Source organism: Schistocerca cancellata, chromosome 7 (genome assembly GCF_023864275.1).
Source record: "Schistocerca cancellata isolate TAMUIC-IGC-003103 chromosome 7, iqSchCanc2.1, whole genome shotgun sequence".
NCBI classification, from domain to species: domain Eukaryota; kingdom Metazoa; phylum Arthropoda; class Insecta; order Orthoptera; family Acrididae; genus Schistocerca; species Schistocerca cancellata.
Genome location: NC_064632.1, coordinates 118,388,369 through 118,407,847, shown reverse-complemented (window position 1 = coordinate 118,407,847; position 19,479 = coordinate 118,388,369).

The window sequence follows — 19,479 nt, the reverse complement described above, 5'->3', positions numbered from 1 at the left end:
GTTTTGTAACAAATTTGAAGGACCTTACGAAATAACACAGATGCCATATCCAAAAGCAGTATATTTACGAGATGTACAAAACAACAGCTTGTATAATGTGGAACATATTAAACGATTTATACCACAAGTATAGTGACAGAATTTTTTATATTTTTGTAAGTCGTGTACTGACTAGGGGATGGGTTTTATTTCTTTTATTAGTATATTTTTATTATTTAGGAGATTAATATTAATATATTTAAAAAACAGAACATGACAACACCTTAGAGAACTTGGACTTCAAGATATAGAGAGCTTAACATTCGCTGTAATAATGTCCTGCTTTCTAGGGGAGAAATAGTGGGGGAGAAGTAAAGAACAAGGACATTATTATGTCAAATAATATTAGTAAGTGATAGAGAACAGGAACACACATATTTGTAAACATATTAGCAAAGCACTGAGCACAAATTGAAATAAGGATGGGTACTGATATGAAGAAAAATTGTTTAAGTTCACGCAGAAGTGTAAAATTATTAAAGATTTACAGATAGATAAAATATGCCAAATTGTATTAGATATTAGGATGGAAGTGGGGGAAGTGAGAAGGATAGGGTTCTACTCGACCAAAGAAAAAGGGGAGGTTCCCTAGTCCTTAAGTGTTATGAGGACTTACATGACCATGAAGGCGGGGTCCTTAAATGTTAGGGTTTATGGGGTTCTATTCAACTATTAGGTGAGGTTCTCTGAGTTAGGGCCATTCCTTTTTGGTGTAATATGGTGGCAAGAACGATATAGGATTATGCAATGTTGTAGACTACCTTCAAATCAGATGAAGAATAAAAACTTAAGAGCGAGAAGGCTCTTTAGTGAGATATGATTTACGTACCTTATCCTCAAAAGCTCTGTACATATCAAAAATAGATATAATTTAATATGTTGAAAATACTTGGTGTTTGCCAGTCTGAATGAATTCGTATAGTTTGAAATTGATCTTACAATGCTGTTCCAAGTTTAATGTGATTTACCAGAGGAAAACTAATTGTTATACAGAAATGTATGAATTATTATGAACTCTCTGAAATGTTGTACAACTGGTTACAAACCCACTTGTATAAATTAGTTTTATGTTAACCTAACAACATGAATCTATAAAATACATGAGAATATAATTTTGTTATAATACAAATAGGAAAAACAAAGTAGTCATAAGAAAAAGGAGTATTTATTATATAATGAGTAAAACAGGACAGATACAAATGAACAAAAAATATAAAATGGAATATTCTTCAAAGTTCTGTTTTTGAAGATAATTTTGACAATCTTGAAGAACCATAAGGTTATTAACATACAAATATACCTGGAAAATAAATGTAACTATTAGTGAGTTTTTAATGTAAATTTTCTATCTTGTTTTGTTTTAGTATTGACCTGATATGGTTACACACATTTGTATTACACAGTACAAATATTCACACACAGACACACCACTTACATACACAGACACTTATATAGTTAATATGGAGGTAGTTATTTAGATATATATGTATGTGAAAATTATTACTAAGCAAATACCAAAAATTCAGTAAATACTGAAGAATAAATGAGAATCCCTTCAGGAAACTTTGTCATCTATTAACTATAATTTGTCATTGCTATTGATATAATGAAATGAGGTATATCGATGGATATAAATGAAATATTAAAGTAAACAGAATGAAGTGAATTTATATTAAGAATACCAAGAATAGTGATGAAATATTAATTAAATAGGGTGGATTAAAATAGAAAGGAACATTTAAAGTTTATGTGAATGTTTTATCAAATAAAATGTACAAAACGAGAATAATTCGCATAAGTCTGGTCTACAGTGGGGGTGTGTGGTGTCACAAGGCTTAGGCCTGTCCCACCCCTCATTAAATCAACCAAGATTTATACGAATAATTGTAAGAACCGTTATTATTATTATGTTCTTTAAGTTTGTTTTTGGGTTTTCAGAAATACTGTGGGAAGAAAGTTTATTTATGCTGCAGATAACGTGGAAGACGTTGCCCAACGATCACCACGAAAGTTCGACGTAACGGCAAGTGGGCAAGGAATAAAACGAATGCTGAAAACTACCGCGAGCCATGGAACAGCCTGGGCCGTGAGGACGTCGAGCTTCCTAGGTCGTTGTTGGACAACGTCAAAGGAAGAGATATTCTGCTTTCTCTTTGTAAACAGATCGATCGAGTTTCGAAAGGTTCACGTAAAACGTATAGGCGGGTGACACATTTGGTGGGACCCGATGCCTGTAATACTTCCACAGTTAGTAAAAAGTTGTTAAACGGCAAAACCAATAGTTCATCATTTATATAGATAAAAAGTAGTAAAGATATAGGAAAGGAAGAGTTGCGGCGTCAGAACGAAAGTGATACATCGCTCAGCAACGAAGAAGGACGTAAACAGCGGGCATTACGTGGTGAAAACAAATCAACTGATAAAATAGTAAGTCTCTAATTAAGCATAAAGCCACGTAACACTGCACGTGGGATGAAATAAGAATGAGAAATTAAAACTCATTTTTAATTTCTGCACTAGCAGTTGTATTGCAGTTTAGTATGAACAGAAATTAACAGATGATGTAATAGAAATTAGTGTGAAAAATTCAGTTTGATGTGAACAATTCGGTTATTTTTTTGAGAAATTTTCTAAATGGGTTTCATTGTTGTTTACTGAAAAGAAGAAAAGTCGGAAGTAAATCCACGAATGTAGCAGCAAAAAGCATCGAGACGTTCTTCACTGGAATGAGGTGTGTAAAAGCGAAAGAGCACCCACGATTATTTCCGGGAAACACAACCGTGACATAACCCCCTTAAATCAGCAGAAAGAGCTTCAGAATGTTTTGAGAAGTAACCGCTGTATCGTTTGACAATATTTTTAGTGCGTACCCATATAGACGATCGAATGTCTCGGAAATGAAAACAAGGGTTTGTTTTCACGTCGTCGTTTTCAAACGCTGAGGTTATCTACCAAAAGAGACTAGCAGAATAACTGTTTGGTTACTGTCTGTGTTATTGTACTCAAAGCTGGGTTAAAGTGCAGAAAATACATTTGTCCCCGAGGTGTCAAACCCGCTGCACCCGTCATCTCTTCTACGATAAATAAATACGAGTGTGCTATTTTGACTAGAGATGTGAGATATTTCACTATTATTATATTATACTCTGCACTCGGAAACAGCACTGTGCCAATCTGCAGCACGATCATTGCTGCGTCGTAGCTAAGAACACGTACAAATGTGTCCCTACAACTAAATCGACAAAAATAAACCATGTGTTGAAACGTCCCCTTTTGAAAAATTTATACATGACTGAGCTTAAACTGACACACAATATTTTTTAGCGCAACGCAATCTGACTTTTAAAAATCCCTACAAAAGAATGGCCCTGACTAACATTAACCTATACCTTTCAAAAATCACTTACCTCACAAAAATCTTCGTTACTCGAACTACTGCAATACGGCGAGCGCCACTACTGCCAGCTAAATAAAAGGTTCAAACTACTGAAGGAACTAACTACTGATAGGCATAGTTAGCAAATGAAAGATTTTAATATAGAACAAACAATGTATTTACCTTAATAGTCATCAAAAGTCATAATATATACAGCAGCTCATGACATCCATTCTGTACTCAAAAATCCGCCATCTCATTTCCCACATCCAACACTGCTGGCGGCTCACCTCCAACTGCGCAACGCTACGCGCTGATCACATCCAGCTGCCGCTGCCCAACACTACAATGGCAGACAACAATGCAAACTAGCCACAGACTGCACACAGCACAGCCAGTGATTTTCATACAGAGAGCGCTACGTGGCGGCGGCGTTACCAATATAAGAACCTAAACAGCCTACATATAAGAACCTAAACAGCCTACTTACATAGCCCCCATGCTCCCCACAAAAAATTTTACAAATTGTTTTGGGCACTGGGCAATACATATTTGTTAAAATTTTTGATAATCGTAATTACAATAACAAAGAAATCAAATGCACACACTTACTGATACAATGTTGGTCAAAAGCTAAAATTTTCTCACAGTCCATGAAGACAGTCCAGGTTGGTCATCACAGTAAAATTGCGGTGTTTTTCCCAAAGTCTGAGCAGTAAAAGAAAATGCACACGGAAGTAGTGGATTTCCATGCAGTCTTGAAGAAGTAGTGTTGTCCTTCCAACGGAAAGACAGTGCTGACTCTTGACATGCAGACAGGTAATGCGCCACAACAGAGCAAACCCACAGCAGAGTCAGTCGAAGTTTTGAAGAATATTGGTAGGTAGGTCATCACAGAGCAGACCCACTGTAGTCCTGGTAGAGAGTATGGTATTGGTGGGCCACCAGAGGTGCAGACCCACTGCAGTCCTTGTAGAAATAACGGTATTGGTGAGTCATCAAAGGTGTAGACCCACTGTAGTCCTTGTAGAGACGGTCAGCAGCCATCTGTTGCGACTGTGCAGGTGCACAATCACCATTGAAGAGTCTTGCGGATAATATAGCAAGTTCATAACCACCACTTGTGCACTCACAAACTTTTTTGAATTGTCCTTAGAACCAGCAATGCTGTTATCCAGTCCCTTGCTGAATTATTAACACACGTGCAAACACTAACAGTCCCAACTTCTCACATATTGTGCATTACTATGACCAAAAGAAATGTGTGCAGTGAAATGAATGCTTACAAGTTACTTAATTTGATGAACTGGTGCCAATTACAATATTATAACATGAGAATACAATTACAAAGGTACAAAATACATCATTAAAAACATAACAATACAGATAACATTTGTAGTAATACAGGCTTTACAAAAGAATCGAAATAACATATACATCAGTGTTACAGGAATTATGACATGAGTGCATACATAAAAGATCAGAATAACGTTTGAAACATCAACTTCACACATGAGCATTAAAACAGAATAGAATAAATAATGTCTAAACATCTTTACAAAGAAAATAACATATTATCAGATAAATTCTACAACATAACTCATATCAGTTAAACACATAAAGACAGGAAAAACACAAATATACAAGAGTACACAAACATATAGCAGAATAACACAAGAGGAAAGGGCAGGGTTTGTTTTCAGTGTAACATTTGGTACTGCAGTCCAACCCAAAACTTGATTCCATAGATCTTTCGTCTTATTTCGATATTTGCTCCAGCCAAAAAAATCCTATCCAAGCATGCTTTCTGTATTTATCTCGTATAACCTCTCAGTGCATTTCTTCAAATTCATCGCAACTCATTCTCTTATAGGCTACCCCCTCTTAAGCTAACTTAAATCTACTGAGCTCAGATGCTAAACTAAGGGACGAGGCAATGCAGCAGCACAAAACAATTAACGCAAACAGCAATGACAAAAGAATGCAAATTGGCAGCAGCAGTAAATCTAAATTAACAGAGAAAATGCAACATTACAACTAATATGAGCCAATGTGCAGCAAAAGAAAAATAAATCAGTAGTAAAACTAGCTTAACAGAGTAATACAAAGTGAAATTTAGTAGCACTATGTCTGGCAAACAGCTGTAACTTATACCTAAACATGCTCAAGCAAAAAAAAATATTACACTAAAGACAATAATGCAGATAAGGGAAATGTATATTCACATCTTAATGTCTATGTGATTAAAGTGGTGCACCACAACAACTTATCGTAAAAAAATATTACCATGTACTTGACAAGAAAATTATGTATGCAGTTACTGTTACTAATCCCTTTTTATTGTTCTTTCCATTCCGAGAGCTCCTTTTTCGAAGAATGTGGATCATAAAATAATTATTTAATAGATCTGTTGACAGAAAGTGTTCACATTGGCAAATGCATCTAAGTTTATTTTATAAAACTAATGCTGCAACACAGCTGGAAACCAGATATTAAACAAAATGAGCAATCTCTCAACTACAAAGACAATAGATGTAAAATGTTTCTCATCATTTTATTAGGCATTTTAGTAAATATCATAAATTGCCAGCTCCACGGTATGCTTTCAACAAGGAAATGTCAATAGTGAGGATAATGGCCTCCCCTTTCTTTTTTCTTACCTGTGCCTCAGAAAAGGCCCTCAATAAAGGCTTTTTTTTTCAGGCGTCTGACACAGCTGGGTGCCCACGACGCATTACGTGCAGGTGGTCACTTAATTTTCTTACGGAAATATTTACGACAGCAGTTTCCGCTACAGTGACAGTCTCATATACAAAATTTCACGGGTCGAGAATTTGCGTTGCAAATGTGTAGAAACAAAATCTTATGAATATAACAGTGTCCAAAAAATTTTCGCCAGCATTGTGATACATTCACGCATTTACACACATTTCATAACTCTTAAAGTACGATTCTTGGTTTCCAACAACCTTCTTCACAAACCAGAGTCCCTAACCACTACTCATTATTCCTTACCTTATTCGTCGACACTTCTTCAATATTTCACCATAATAAATACGAAGCATAATCAGATTCCTCATACAGCATCAGCTTATTGATCATAAACATACCTCAACAGCATAATACACATCGTCGTCGTAAAAATAACATCAAAACACCTCAGTCAAATCTCAAAATCGTCGTAGCTTTCTGCAATAATTTCAAAACCGAAAGAAAATTCTCTGCTCATTTCAGTAGTGTCATCTACCTCAAACGTACTTTAAAAATCATGATCTCATACCAAATACATCATTCAAAGCTCTCATAGTATCACAATGGTTCCGAAAAAATATGAAGAGTTCACACAGTACAGACAAAATACAATTTCGTAAGTGTGAAGTTATCCAATGGTGTAATGACGTAAACATCTGTCACTGATGTAGTAAAATAAATGTTTGTCTCTCTCAGTTAAATGATCAGGTAGCTGTGTATTTTGTGTTGGAGAAAAATGGTACCGATGTGTAAAGTTGTATAAGCAAATACCATATTAGCTAGGGCTCCTTGTGCTTGCCAAACACATGGTACACAAAGTAGGTGTGTACCCCCCTGAGGATTAATGTAATTATACCCTCAGGAGTTACAGATTACAGCAATGGAATGAAATGTATGACGGAAAACCTTTGTGTCATTGTACTTCAAATATCTTTAAAAATAAATGTTTTAAGTACAAAATTAATCAATCAAATACGTGTACTGTAGCGCTAAACTGTGCATCTTGTTGTAAGATAATCTCTGTGGAAGTGTCGTAGTTATTTTCCTCCAAAAGCTAAGTTCTGCAGAAGTCAATGTACTTACCTCATGATAAACAAAAGTGAAATGCTTTGCGTATAGATTTCTTAGTTATTACACTTATTGTTGTGATGAAGAAATTACTGTGCTGTAATGTATTGTTGTGCTACGGAAAAGGCTGTCTCATTGTAGCTATACCACAAAAGTTACTATTAAACATGTTTTACTTTCCAGAAGAATTCAGAAAAACTGTGTAGATATAAAACAGATACACCGCAAAAGCAACATTGTAAATTGTCACTCATTAGTAGCGTTGTGATAAAATCGTGAAGCTGTCACAAAACCAACCACTGTGTCATCTGGCATTTCACAGAAAGTACTTTAAATCCAGAATGTATTTTCAAGTAACCCAAAATGTTGCATTAAAATCTCGTTAGCAGTACTGGTAAATGTTCTAAGTATGAGCCTTATAGTCGTTACGGGATCGTGCAACTAACAAGCAAGAATGTATTACACTGTGTCGTCTGTTCGCAATAACAATGCATTCGTAATTTCTGTTTAAATAAGTTCTCTTGGTTCTTGACTGGATATTTAACTTCAAACATTGTTGCATGGTAACAGTTTCTAAAGCATACTAGTAACGTGAAGTGAAACGTTTTATCGCAAAGACAAAGTTAAAAAGCAGATTATCTTTCAATAAACGGTTTTACATGTGAAATGTGGTGTAAACCTTTACTCTTCCTAGTACGCAGAGTTTCAACTTCAACGCAATTATCATGTGGTATACGTCGGTAAAGAGTACTGGAATTTTTCTCAAGGTTAGCGTCTATGTTATTTTTCTCTGAGCCAGCTGGCGCACGCGGCAGCCTGCGGTGCGAGTCATTGTCTGTTCCTTTGTTGGCGCGCGTTGTTATTGGGATTTGGAGACCTAGCTTCTACAAATTCACGTTGTCGAAAGTGCCCTGCTCTGTTTGAAGCTCGCCAGTTCTGATGGAATTCAGATCTGTCGTTTTGTCGGTAGTTTACATAGTTTCTTGTTTGTCGGTCATGTGGTGGAGAATTTCTCCCTGAATCGTAACTGCATGGTGGACCGTTGCGCCTGAAGTTATTCTGTCTCCCTTGATAATAATTATTTTGGTTCCCATATTGTCTGTTTCTATGGTTGTCTCTGTCACATTCATTACTACGGAAATGCGATCTCTCTCTGTAACTATTACTCTGCCAGTGGTTGTCATACGGGTGGTGTCTCTTTTGGTCACGATTTACATTGAAAGAATAGCCTTGTCGTATATTATTTCTGTCGTCGCGGAATTGTGACGGATGTGATCTGTAATTGTTGTGCTCCTGTTTTCGCGTTCCGCGATTGTCAGTATCAATTTCCAGTTCTTGTAACAGTCCCTGAAAAGCTTCAATGTCGTCTTTGCAACGTCCTGCCAAAATAATATGTCGTAAATGTTCAGGTAATTTGATTAAGCAAATGCGTATGAGTTCAGAAGGGCTGTATGGGTTTGAAAGATATTGATTCTTACGCAACATGTCTTCAAAATAACTCACAAGAGTGGAAAATTCAGATTGTTCGAAACGTTTCATCATTATGATGCTATGTTTTACTCAGTCCTGTGTAGCTTGAGACCAATACGCTGAGAGGAAGGCATGATAAAATTCTCCTTCACTGTGACAATCGTGAATGACCGATCGCATTCTTACAGCTGGTTCATTCTCCAAGTAGCCACACATAAATTCTAACCTGTGCTCCAATGACCAGTTGGGAGGAAAACAATGAGAGAATTGATGGAGCCACGCTTGTGGATGAATGTCGTTGACAGAATTCTTAAACGTTTTGAATTTACGTGTAGTAATGAACAGCTTATAGTCAAAATCATCGTGTCGGCGAGTAGCATATCGGTCATTGTTACGTCGTGTCGGCGGTTCCATCTCAAAATTCGGTGTACCTTGCCAATTTCTTTCATAATTTCCGAAGTGCCCTGAGTTATTATTTTGTGGCTGTTCCGTATTTCTATGTCCCTCTTCCCGTATTGGAGCGCGAGTGTCCTCTGAAATACGTAATTCTTGTATTACCTGTGTCAGCTGATCTTGTACTTCCCGGATTTCTCTTTGGTGTTGCGTATTAATTTGATTCTGATTTTGTTTGAATTTCCTAATTTGTTCGCACTCTTCTGTGTCAGTGATGGCTACAGGTCTTGCGTCATTCAGATCATCATCTACCTTTGCAGATAAGTTAGTGAACTGATCCGAAAGTTCAGCTACTTTCTCCGATAGTGTACTTATTTCCTCAGTATGTTTTTCTGAACCAAGTTTCAGAGTGACCATTTGTGTTGAAATCGTATCTACTGTGTCCTTTAAGTTTTCTTGAGTTTTTGCAAGTTGCGTAACCGAATCGGTAGATGCAACTAAGTCAATTTTAGCTTTCAAGGTGTCGTGATTTTCATGAACAATAGTTTGGAGTTCTTTTATGGCTGCTTCGTGTTTCTGTAATGCATTTTCATGCCGCGAAAAAATAGGTTGAAAATGCTCACAAATTTGTTTTTTTACATCATTACATACTTTTTGACATTTCGATTCAATGTTATGTAACTCAGTAGTTAAATCTTCACGTGTTTGTTCAAGCTTATGTTCCACTGAGTCTAACTTTTGAAGCTTTTGTTCCATTGTGTCTAACTTTTGAAGATTTTGTTCCATTGTGTCTATATTTTGAAGCTTTTGTCCCATTTGTTGCATTAATTGTAATAACAATGCACTGGTGTCTGAAACATGTTCCTCAGTGCTATTCGGCAATACATTTGAACCGGCAATATTCGTAGTTTGAAAAGCAGAAAATGTGTCTTGACTTATTTGAGAAAAGAGTGAGGACGCAATATATGAAACGTCCCCTTGGAACAATTTATACAAGACTGTGCTTATACTGACACACAATATTTTTAGCGCAACGCAATCTGACTTTCAGAAATCCCTACAAAGGAATGGCCCTGACTAACATTAAGCTATACCTTTCACAAATCACTTACCTCACAAAAATCTTCGTTACTCAAGCTACTGCAATACAGCGAGCGCCACTACTGGCAGCTAAATAAAAGATTCAAACTACGGAAGTCACTAACTACTGATAGGGATAGTTAGCAAATGAAAGATTTTAATGGAGAACAAACAATGTATTTACCTTAATAGTCATAATATATATAGCAGTTCATAATATCCAGTTTAACAAATTTCAAATCTCCGCCATCTCTCTCCCCACATCCACCACTGCTGGTGGCTCACCTCCAACTGCGCAACGCTACGCGCTGTTCACATCCAGCTGCCGCTGCCCAACACTACAATGGCAGACAACAATGCAAACTAGCCACAGACTGCACACAGCACAGCCAGTGATTTTCATACAGAGAGCGCTACGTGGCGTTGCCAATAAGAAAACATAAACAGCCTACTTACAGGGTACCATTGTAATACTTTCCGTACTGTTGATAAAGTGACGCACAATTTCCGTGACACTGCACGAGCACTACCACTACCAGGGACACGTGTCAGTTCCAGCAACAACCACTTCGTCAGTAACTTCCGACGGGATAGGACGCCGCCGGCCGCGGTGGCCGTGCGGTTCTGACGCTTCAGTCCGGAACCTCTGGACTGCTAAGGTCGCAGGTTGGAATCCTGCCTCAGGCATGGGTGTGTGTGATGTCCTTACGTTAGTTAGGTTTAAGTAGTTCTACGTTCTAGGGCACTTATGATCTAATATGTTGAGTCCCATAGTGCTCAGAGCCATTTGAACCATTTTATAGGACGCCTTCCTTTTCCAGGTACAACTCTAACCTCATCCGAATATTTTATTATCATCTTCTTCTAACCATTAACGACACTGGCGCCTCTCCTGAGACCTTTCGGTCGGCGATACTCTCCCAGCGCAGAACTATAACTGCTGCCGTTCACATGAAACAATTTCACTAAAAGTGTAAGATCTCTCCTCTCGACATCCACTTTGTGCGCTTAGCTTATGACTTGTCAAATGACAGTGTGGATGCCATACAGTCATACAAACAGCGTATAGCGCAAGATTTGATCTGGTGGCCGAAATTGTAACACTTTTTTTCAGCGTAACTCTGTTCCACATTAACGCATAAGCGAATCTACCAAGTTTCGCTACCACACGACATTTATAGTAGGCACTGGTCCTCCGTGAGTCGCTGCACATTAATTATAACTACCCGGTACTATGGCAGTCATTGCCTGATGCTTTAACACGCATCCTGTCGTCCCTTCCATTCTCCTCGTTAGTATTTTTCACATATCGCAATCCTGACCGATTCTGAGAAGAACCTCTCCGTTTTCATGTGATTTTCTGAATCCATCTGTAGCAAAGTACCTGCAAACGGGTCAGTTCGTTTCTGTTCAGTCTTTCCCACAAAGTACGCTTCACTTCCACGCACTTCGGTGTCTCAGACGCACGTTATCAGAAATTTGTTCTCCTAATTATGGTCTGCGTTGTACTCTAGTAACCATCATTGTGAGAAATACTCTCTTTACCTTCACTAATCCGCTTTTTATAGAACACTGTTTAATTAGTCATGAGTTATTTGGTTACCGAGTTTGCTGAATTCATCCACTTGGGCCGTTTAGTAGTCCCACAATACTGATGTCATATTTATCACTCGTGTAATCTCTAAGTTTTTTTAATACTTTCAGCTTTCTTTGATTTACTGTAAATCGGTATTTTGTAATCAGTAGACTGTTCATTAGATTCAGCAAGTTCAGTAATTTTTCTTCGGTTTTGCTGAGAAATGCAATGTCATTAGTGAAGTTTTGCACTGATACCCCTTCCCCCTTAATTTTAATCACAATTCGCAGCTTCTCTCTTGCTCCTGTATTCTTATCGTTCCCTTGCGATTTCTTGACACAACGTATACAAGGTGATACAACTACTCTAACTGAAGTCGCTTTATGCAACCTACAACGACATATCTGCCCTTCGAAAACCACCGTAAGATTTTCACATCCTTTCGCTCACTACCCGCAGTGCTATGAACAGAACTTTATTGAATCATTAGGTAATAGAATGCTTGTTGTAAGGTTTAGTGTATAACAGTTACTTTGGTTCTTCATTTATTTATGAGAAAGAACATTGGTGCAAGGCTACTGGCCGTGACATTCAAATTTAAGAAGGAAACTTTATTAATTTTATGCAAAAGAATTTAACAATGGATATTATTGTTACTTTAGAGCGTGAAAGTGGCCAAGTTTTGATTATTTAAATATGTTAAAATCTAAAGTAATATAGAATAAGCGGTAGCAAAACAGATGGATGGCAAGAAGAAAGGGAACTGCGCTAGCTAACTGAACGAAGATTTTCGGCGCGTCGGAAAAGCGGCTGGAAACGGGCTGAGGGCAGTTCTGGTATAGGCACCAAAGAGTACAGTTCGGCTGGAGACATCAAAGGGTATAGTTCTGACTGAGACGCGAAAGTGGACAGTCGGTCTTTAGCCAGCTAGGAAGTGAAACGACTTAGAAGATGTCGCTTTGTAGTATTATTACTGTTATTATTTCTTACGTTAACTTTGTATTTCGCAAACTTGCCATCAGCCAGACAATTTAACCAAAGAGGCACAAGTGTCTAATTTAGGGCGTGTAATGCGACACGTGCGGTTCAACCCCTAGACCAGTTTGAGCCAAGAGATTTCGACGAAGAGGAACCGAATGTGAGTCCGAACATCTTTGGCATGTTAGCTCGCAACGATAATTGTTTATGTTATTCTGTTCAAATTAACAAAAATGTTAGGTGAGAACTTCTACAATTTGTAAGTGGTCTACTAAGCCAAAGGCGTAATGGCGCCAGTCAGTGAAGGTCAAAATGGTCGAATGTAGGAAATAATTCCTGCAGTCGCACATTTTTGTACAGTGGTAGGAGGGAGTGCCTTGGACAACATGCTTGACACCCTGACCGGTGGAGGCCGAGTGCAGGAGTGGTGGTGCGTTTGAAACTCAGTCTCATAAGTTTCTTGTCTTGAATAACTCGAAACTGCGGCCTCTAGCGAAGACTTAGCCCATTACAAAACGTAACTACATTACATTTCCTACAAAACGGTAAGTTACAAGCTGGTGAGATGGTGACTAGAAGAAAGATAGGGCAGGAATTACGGAAAACTGTGCTCGTGTGGACATTAACAAATGTGCATTAACAAATTTTTCATATAAATCTCACGTTGAAATAGAAAGAATAACGTTATATGGGTGTTGCAATTGTAGGTATTAATTGAAGTAGACATGGCAAATAACTAAGAGAAACACTGAATAACAATGATACACAGGTACCAATCAAACAAAGTTCTTCATTACTTACTGTTACAAAAAGCAACGATAATCACACGCGAACAAGATGTAAGGCATTGTAGACAAAGAACATGAGGAATTAGGAGGTTCATGGCGGTTCATGGGAGTCAGTGAAGTAAAATGGAAGGAAGGATTTCAGCTCAGACGTACATCAACAGCAGCGGAAAATAGTGTAACGGGAGTAGGATTTATTAAGAACAAAAAGGTAGGGCAGAAATTTAGTGCGAAAAGTTCAGAGACAGAGTTGTCCTTATCAGCATCGACATCAAACCAACACCAACAAGACTAGATCAGGTATACATGCCAGTCTCACAAGCAGAAGTTGAAGACATAGAGAAGGAACATGAGGATATTGAATGGGCAGTTCAGTATGTATAAGAAGATACTTGCCTAATTGGAAGGTGACGTACAGGAAGAAACCAAAGAAAGATTGACGGGAGAATATATCCCTGGCAGTCGGAAAGAGAAACACTAACTTAAGTATGCAACAAATTTCAGCTAGTAATAGCGAATACTTTGTTAAAAATCTCTATAGAAATCTCCTTTACGTAACAGCACACTCCTACAGCTGCCTTCCAACAGATATGAGTCATCCGTTGTCGTTGGCCGGTTCTAACTGTCCACTTTCTTTCCGTTTCATCTTACTTCTTTGTATCAGCCCATATCACTTATACGATGTGACGTGCTCTACTTGTCCGATTCTTTCGCGTTCTTACTGAGCAGACAATAAATAGCGATTTCCTCTTGCGATTTCACCCAGAGGTATTTTCTTACTCCTGGTAAATCTCATTAGGCTATTTTCCAGGAAGGAAAGACGTGCTAAACTCGAGGAAATGAATGGAGACGGATATCTGGACTCTGAATGCTGTGCTACAAATTTTCAAAACTGTACGCAATATCAAAATAAATTATTTTCATTTTTTCTCGTTTAAATCTTCTGGGACAGGTATCAGTTTAATGGGATTCAAAAGAAATGAAATTTTAATTATCCCACAGATACACTGGAAAATGCAGAAGTTTAGTAATCTTCGAGCTAAATACTTCACTGCATTTGTGCAATCCAAATACAAAAATCAGCCAGTCCAATCTTTGTCCTGCAGGATGCTCGAAATAAACATTTGGTGCTTTAATTGAGCAATACAGAAATCGGTCGCATAGCAGACAGTGACACATCCCTCGTATTCGTACCTCACTTAAACAAGTAAACAGAAATCAAGAAAAAATATTACGTATGCTGTTATATGCGTTAGTGGGAAGCAGGTTCAAATGGCTCTGAGCACTATGGGACTAAACATCTGAGGTCATCAGTCCCCTAGACTCAGAACTACTTAAACCTATCTAACCTAAGGACATCACATACATCCATGCCCGAGGCAGGATTCGAACTTGCGACCGTAGCAACAGCTCGGTTCCGGACTGAAGCGCATAGAACCGCTCGGACACAACGGTCGGCCTAACAAAGAAGGATCGAAGCGATTGAGATATGGTGCTACGGAAGAATGTTGAAAAGTAGGTGGACAGATGAGATAAGAAATGAAGAGGGTCTCCGTTCAGTCGGTAAGGAAAGGAACGTATAAAAAGCACTGAACAGAAGAAAAGACATGATGATACGACATGCGTTAAAGGAACAGGGAACACTTGAGAGACCTGTGTGGGTACAAATTGTAAGGAGAGACAGACTGGAAAGCACACAGCAAATAATTGAGGACGTAGGGTGCAAGTGCTGTTCTGAGATGGAGGGCTTGGCGCAGGAGAGGAATTCGTGACGGTCTGCATCAAACCAGTCAGAACTCTTGTTGATAATGGAAGAAAAAAATCTCTGGATTAAGTGAACTGTTCGTGTGCCGGTAAAGTTGGGTAAATCCATTACACTCCGAAAATTTTATGAGTAGACTGAAACAGAAGTTAGTAATTGTAGCAGCAGACTCTCAGAAACTTACAAAGTAAGAAAGTCAGCACACCGTGGCTTTAGGCTTGCTTTAAGTGCAAACTAACAAATCAAGTCATAATAATCATTGTCATCATGAGCTACTTGATATCCGATCTTTGACAGGTGATTACTCCATGCATGCCCTTGCATTCAGATTTCTGAATGTTCATCTTTGTTGCTCATAATCATATTCTGATGTTTTCTTTGCTTTTCACTGAAGACATATCGTTACAAACATAAGAAGAAAACATTGAAAATAAGCACTCTATGTGACCATGACATTAGTTTACGGATGTCCTGCACGGCATTTGTGGGACATTGCGGAGACAAAATTTTTACCAAAAGTTATAACATCCCTACTACAACAAGAAATTTTATATATTACAATGAAAAAGGAGAGGATGCTGAATGGCCCATAACGCCAGAAGTTCACGCCACTCTCCAAGGATACTTACACGTAACAGCCAGTGGGTTCTTCATTTGTATTCTACTCTCAGTGTCGTCGGGACCAGAGATATGTCGACAGCTGGGTATTGCCCTAGGGAGAAATAAACTAGAGCAGTGAAACCGCCGTCAACATAGATCAGATTTGTTGTAAGGAATGGCATATGCAGCAACTTTAATGCTAACTTTGGCATACCAGAAGAGAGTCAACAGGATTGTTTTACTTAAGGAATCTTAAATACAACACAACACGCAAGGGACAGACACTGCTCGTGCACATCAATCACAAAAATTCTGCAGGCGATAGGAAACAGGCTGACCACTTCCTCTGGCAGGCTCCCGTGCATTCGGAGCTGCTACCTCTCTGTCCCCCCCCCCCCCCCCCCCCCACCAATGAACCGCGAACCTTGCCGTTGGCGGGAGGCTTGCGTGCCCTCAGCGATACAGGTAGCCAGTAGCCGTACCGTTGGTGCAACCACAACAGAGTGGTATCTGTTGAGAGGCCAAACAAACGTGTGGTTCCTGAAGAGGGGCAGCAACCTTTTCAGTAGTTGCAGGGGCAACAGTCTGGATGATTAACTGATCTGGCCTTGTAACACTAACCAAAACGGCTTTTCTGTGCTGGTACTGCGAATGGCTGAAAGCAAGGGGAAATTACAGCCGTAATTTTTCCCGAGGGCATGCAGCTTTACTGTGTGGTTAAATGATGATGGCGTCCTCTCGAGTAAAATATTCCGGAAGTAAAATAGTCCCCCATTCGGATCTCCAGGTGGGGACTACTCAGGAGGATATCGTTATCAGGAGAAAGAAAACTGGCGTTCTATGGATCGGAGTGTGGTATGTCAGATCCCTTAATCGGGCAGGTAGGTTAGGAAATTTAAAAAGGGAAATGGATACGTTAAAGTTAGATATAGTGGGAATTACTGAAGTTCGGTGACAGGAGGTACAAATGGTTCAAATGGCTCTGAGCACTATAGGACTTAACATCTGAGGTCATCAGTCCCATAGAACTTAGAACTACTTAAAATTAACTAACCTAAAGACATCGCACACATTCATGCCTGAGGCAGGATTCGAACCTGCGACCGTAGCGGTCGCGCAGTTCCAGACTGTAGCGCCTAGAACCGCTCGGTGGCTGAAGGAACAAGACTACTGGTCAGGTGAATACAGGATTATAAATACAAATCAAATAGAGGTAATGTTGGAGTAGGTTTAATAATGAATAGAAAAAATAGGAGTGTGGGTGAGCTACTACAAACAGCACAGTGAACGCATTATTGTGGCCAAGGTAGAGGGCAGTTGGGTTGGGTTGTTTGTGGGAAGAGACCAAACTGCGAGGTCATCAGTCTCATCGGATTGGGGAAGGACGGGGATGGAAATCGGCCGTGCCATTTCAAAGGAACCATCCAGGCAATTGCCTGGAGCGATTTAGGGAAATCACAGAAAACCTAAATCAGGATGGCCGGACGCGGGATTGAACCGTCGTCCTCCCGAATGCGAGTCCAGTGTGCTAACCACTGCGCTACCTCGGTCGGTATGCCAAGGTAGACACGAAGCCCATGCCTACCACAGAAGTACAATTTTATAAACCAACTAGCTCCGCAGATGACGAAGAGATTGATGAAATACATGATGAGATAAAAGAAATTATTCAGATAGTGGAGGGAGACGAAAATTTAATAGTCATGGGTGACTGGAATTGATAGTAGGAAAAGGAAGAGATTGAAACGTAGTAGGTGAATATGGATTGGGGGGGAAGAAATGAAAGAGGAATCCGCCTGGTAGAATTTTGCACAGAGCATAATTTAATCATAGCTAACACTTGGTTCAAGAATCATGAAAGAAGGTTGTATTCATGGAAAAGGACTGGAGATACACCAAAATTTCAGATACATTATGTAATGGTATGGCAGAGATTTAAGAACCAGGTTTTAAATTGTAAGACGTTTCCAGGGGCAGATGTGGACTCTGACCACAATCTCTTGGTTATGGACTGCAGATTAAAAGTGGAGAAACTGCAAAAAGGTGGAAATTTAAGGAGATGGGATCTGGATAAACTGACTAAACCAGAGGTTGTACAGAGGTTGAGGGAGAACGTTAAGGAACGATTGACAGGAATGGGGGAAATAAATACAGTAGAAGAAGAATGGGTAGCTTTGAGGGATGAAATAGTGAAGGCAGTAGGTAAAAGACGAGGGCTAGTAGAAATCCTTGGATAACAGAACATATATTGAATTTAATTGATGAATGATGAATGCAGTTAATGAAGCAGGCAAGAAGGAGTACAAACGTCTCAAAAATGACATCGACACGAAGTGCAAAATGGCTAAGCAGAGATGGCTAGAGGACAAATGTAAGGATGCAGAGGCATATCTGACTAGGGGTTAGATAGATACTGCCTACAGGAAAATTAAAGAGACTTTTGGAGAAAAGAGAACCACTTGTGTGAATATCAAGAGCTCAGATGGAAACATAATTCTAAGCAAAGAAGAGGAAGCAGAACGGTGGAAGGTGGAGGGAGTATATAGAGGGTCTGTGCAAGGGTGATGTACTTGACAATATTATGAAAATGGAAGACGATGTAGATGAAGATGAAATGAGAGATATGATACTGCATGAAGAGTTTGTCAGAGCACTGAAAGACCCAAGTCGAAACAAGGCCCTGGGAGTAGACATAATTCCATTAGAACTACTGATAGCATTGGGAGAGCCATCCCTGACAAAACTCTACCATCTGGTGAGGAAGATGTATGAGACAGGCGAAATACCCTCAGAGTTCAAGAAGAATATAATAACTGCAATCCCAAGGAGGACAAGTGTTGACAGATGTGAAAATTACCGAACTATCAGTTTAATAAGTCACAGCTTCAAAATACTAACAAGTTCTTTACAGACGAACGAAAAAACTGGTAGAAGCCGACCTAGGGGAAGATCAGTTTGGATTCCGTAGAAATATTGGAACACGTGAGGCAATACTGACCCTACGACTTATCTTAGAAAATAGATTAAGGAAAGGCAAACCTACGTTTGTAGCATTTGTAGACTTAAAGAAACCTTTTAACAATGTTGACTGGAATGCTCTCTTTCAAATTCTGAAGGTGGCAGGGGTCAAATACAGGGAGCGAAAGGCTATTTACCATTTGTACAGAAACCAGATTTTCGTTATAAGAGTCGAGTGGCATGAAAGGGAAGCAGTGGTTGGGAAGGGAGTGTGACAGGATTGTAGCCTATCCCCGATGCTATTCAAGCTGTATATTGAGCAAGCAGTAAAGGAAACAAAAGAGGAATTCGGAGTAGGAATTAAAATCCAAGGAGAAGAAATAAAAACTTTGCGGTTCGCCCATGACATTGTAATTCTGTCTGAGACAATAAAGGACCTGGAAGAGCAGCTGAACGGAATCGAAAGTGTCTTGAATGGAGGATATAAGATGAACATCAACAAAAGCAAAACGAGGATAATGGCATGTAGTCGGATTAAATCGGCTGATGCTGAGGGTACTAGATTAGTAAATGAGACACTTAAAGTAGTAAATGAGTTTTGCTGTTTGGGGAGAAAAATAACTGATGATGGTCGAAGTAGAGA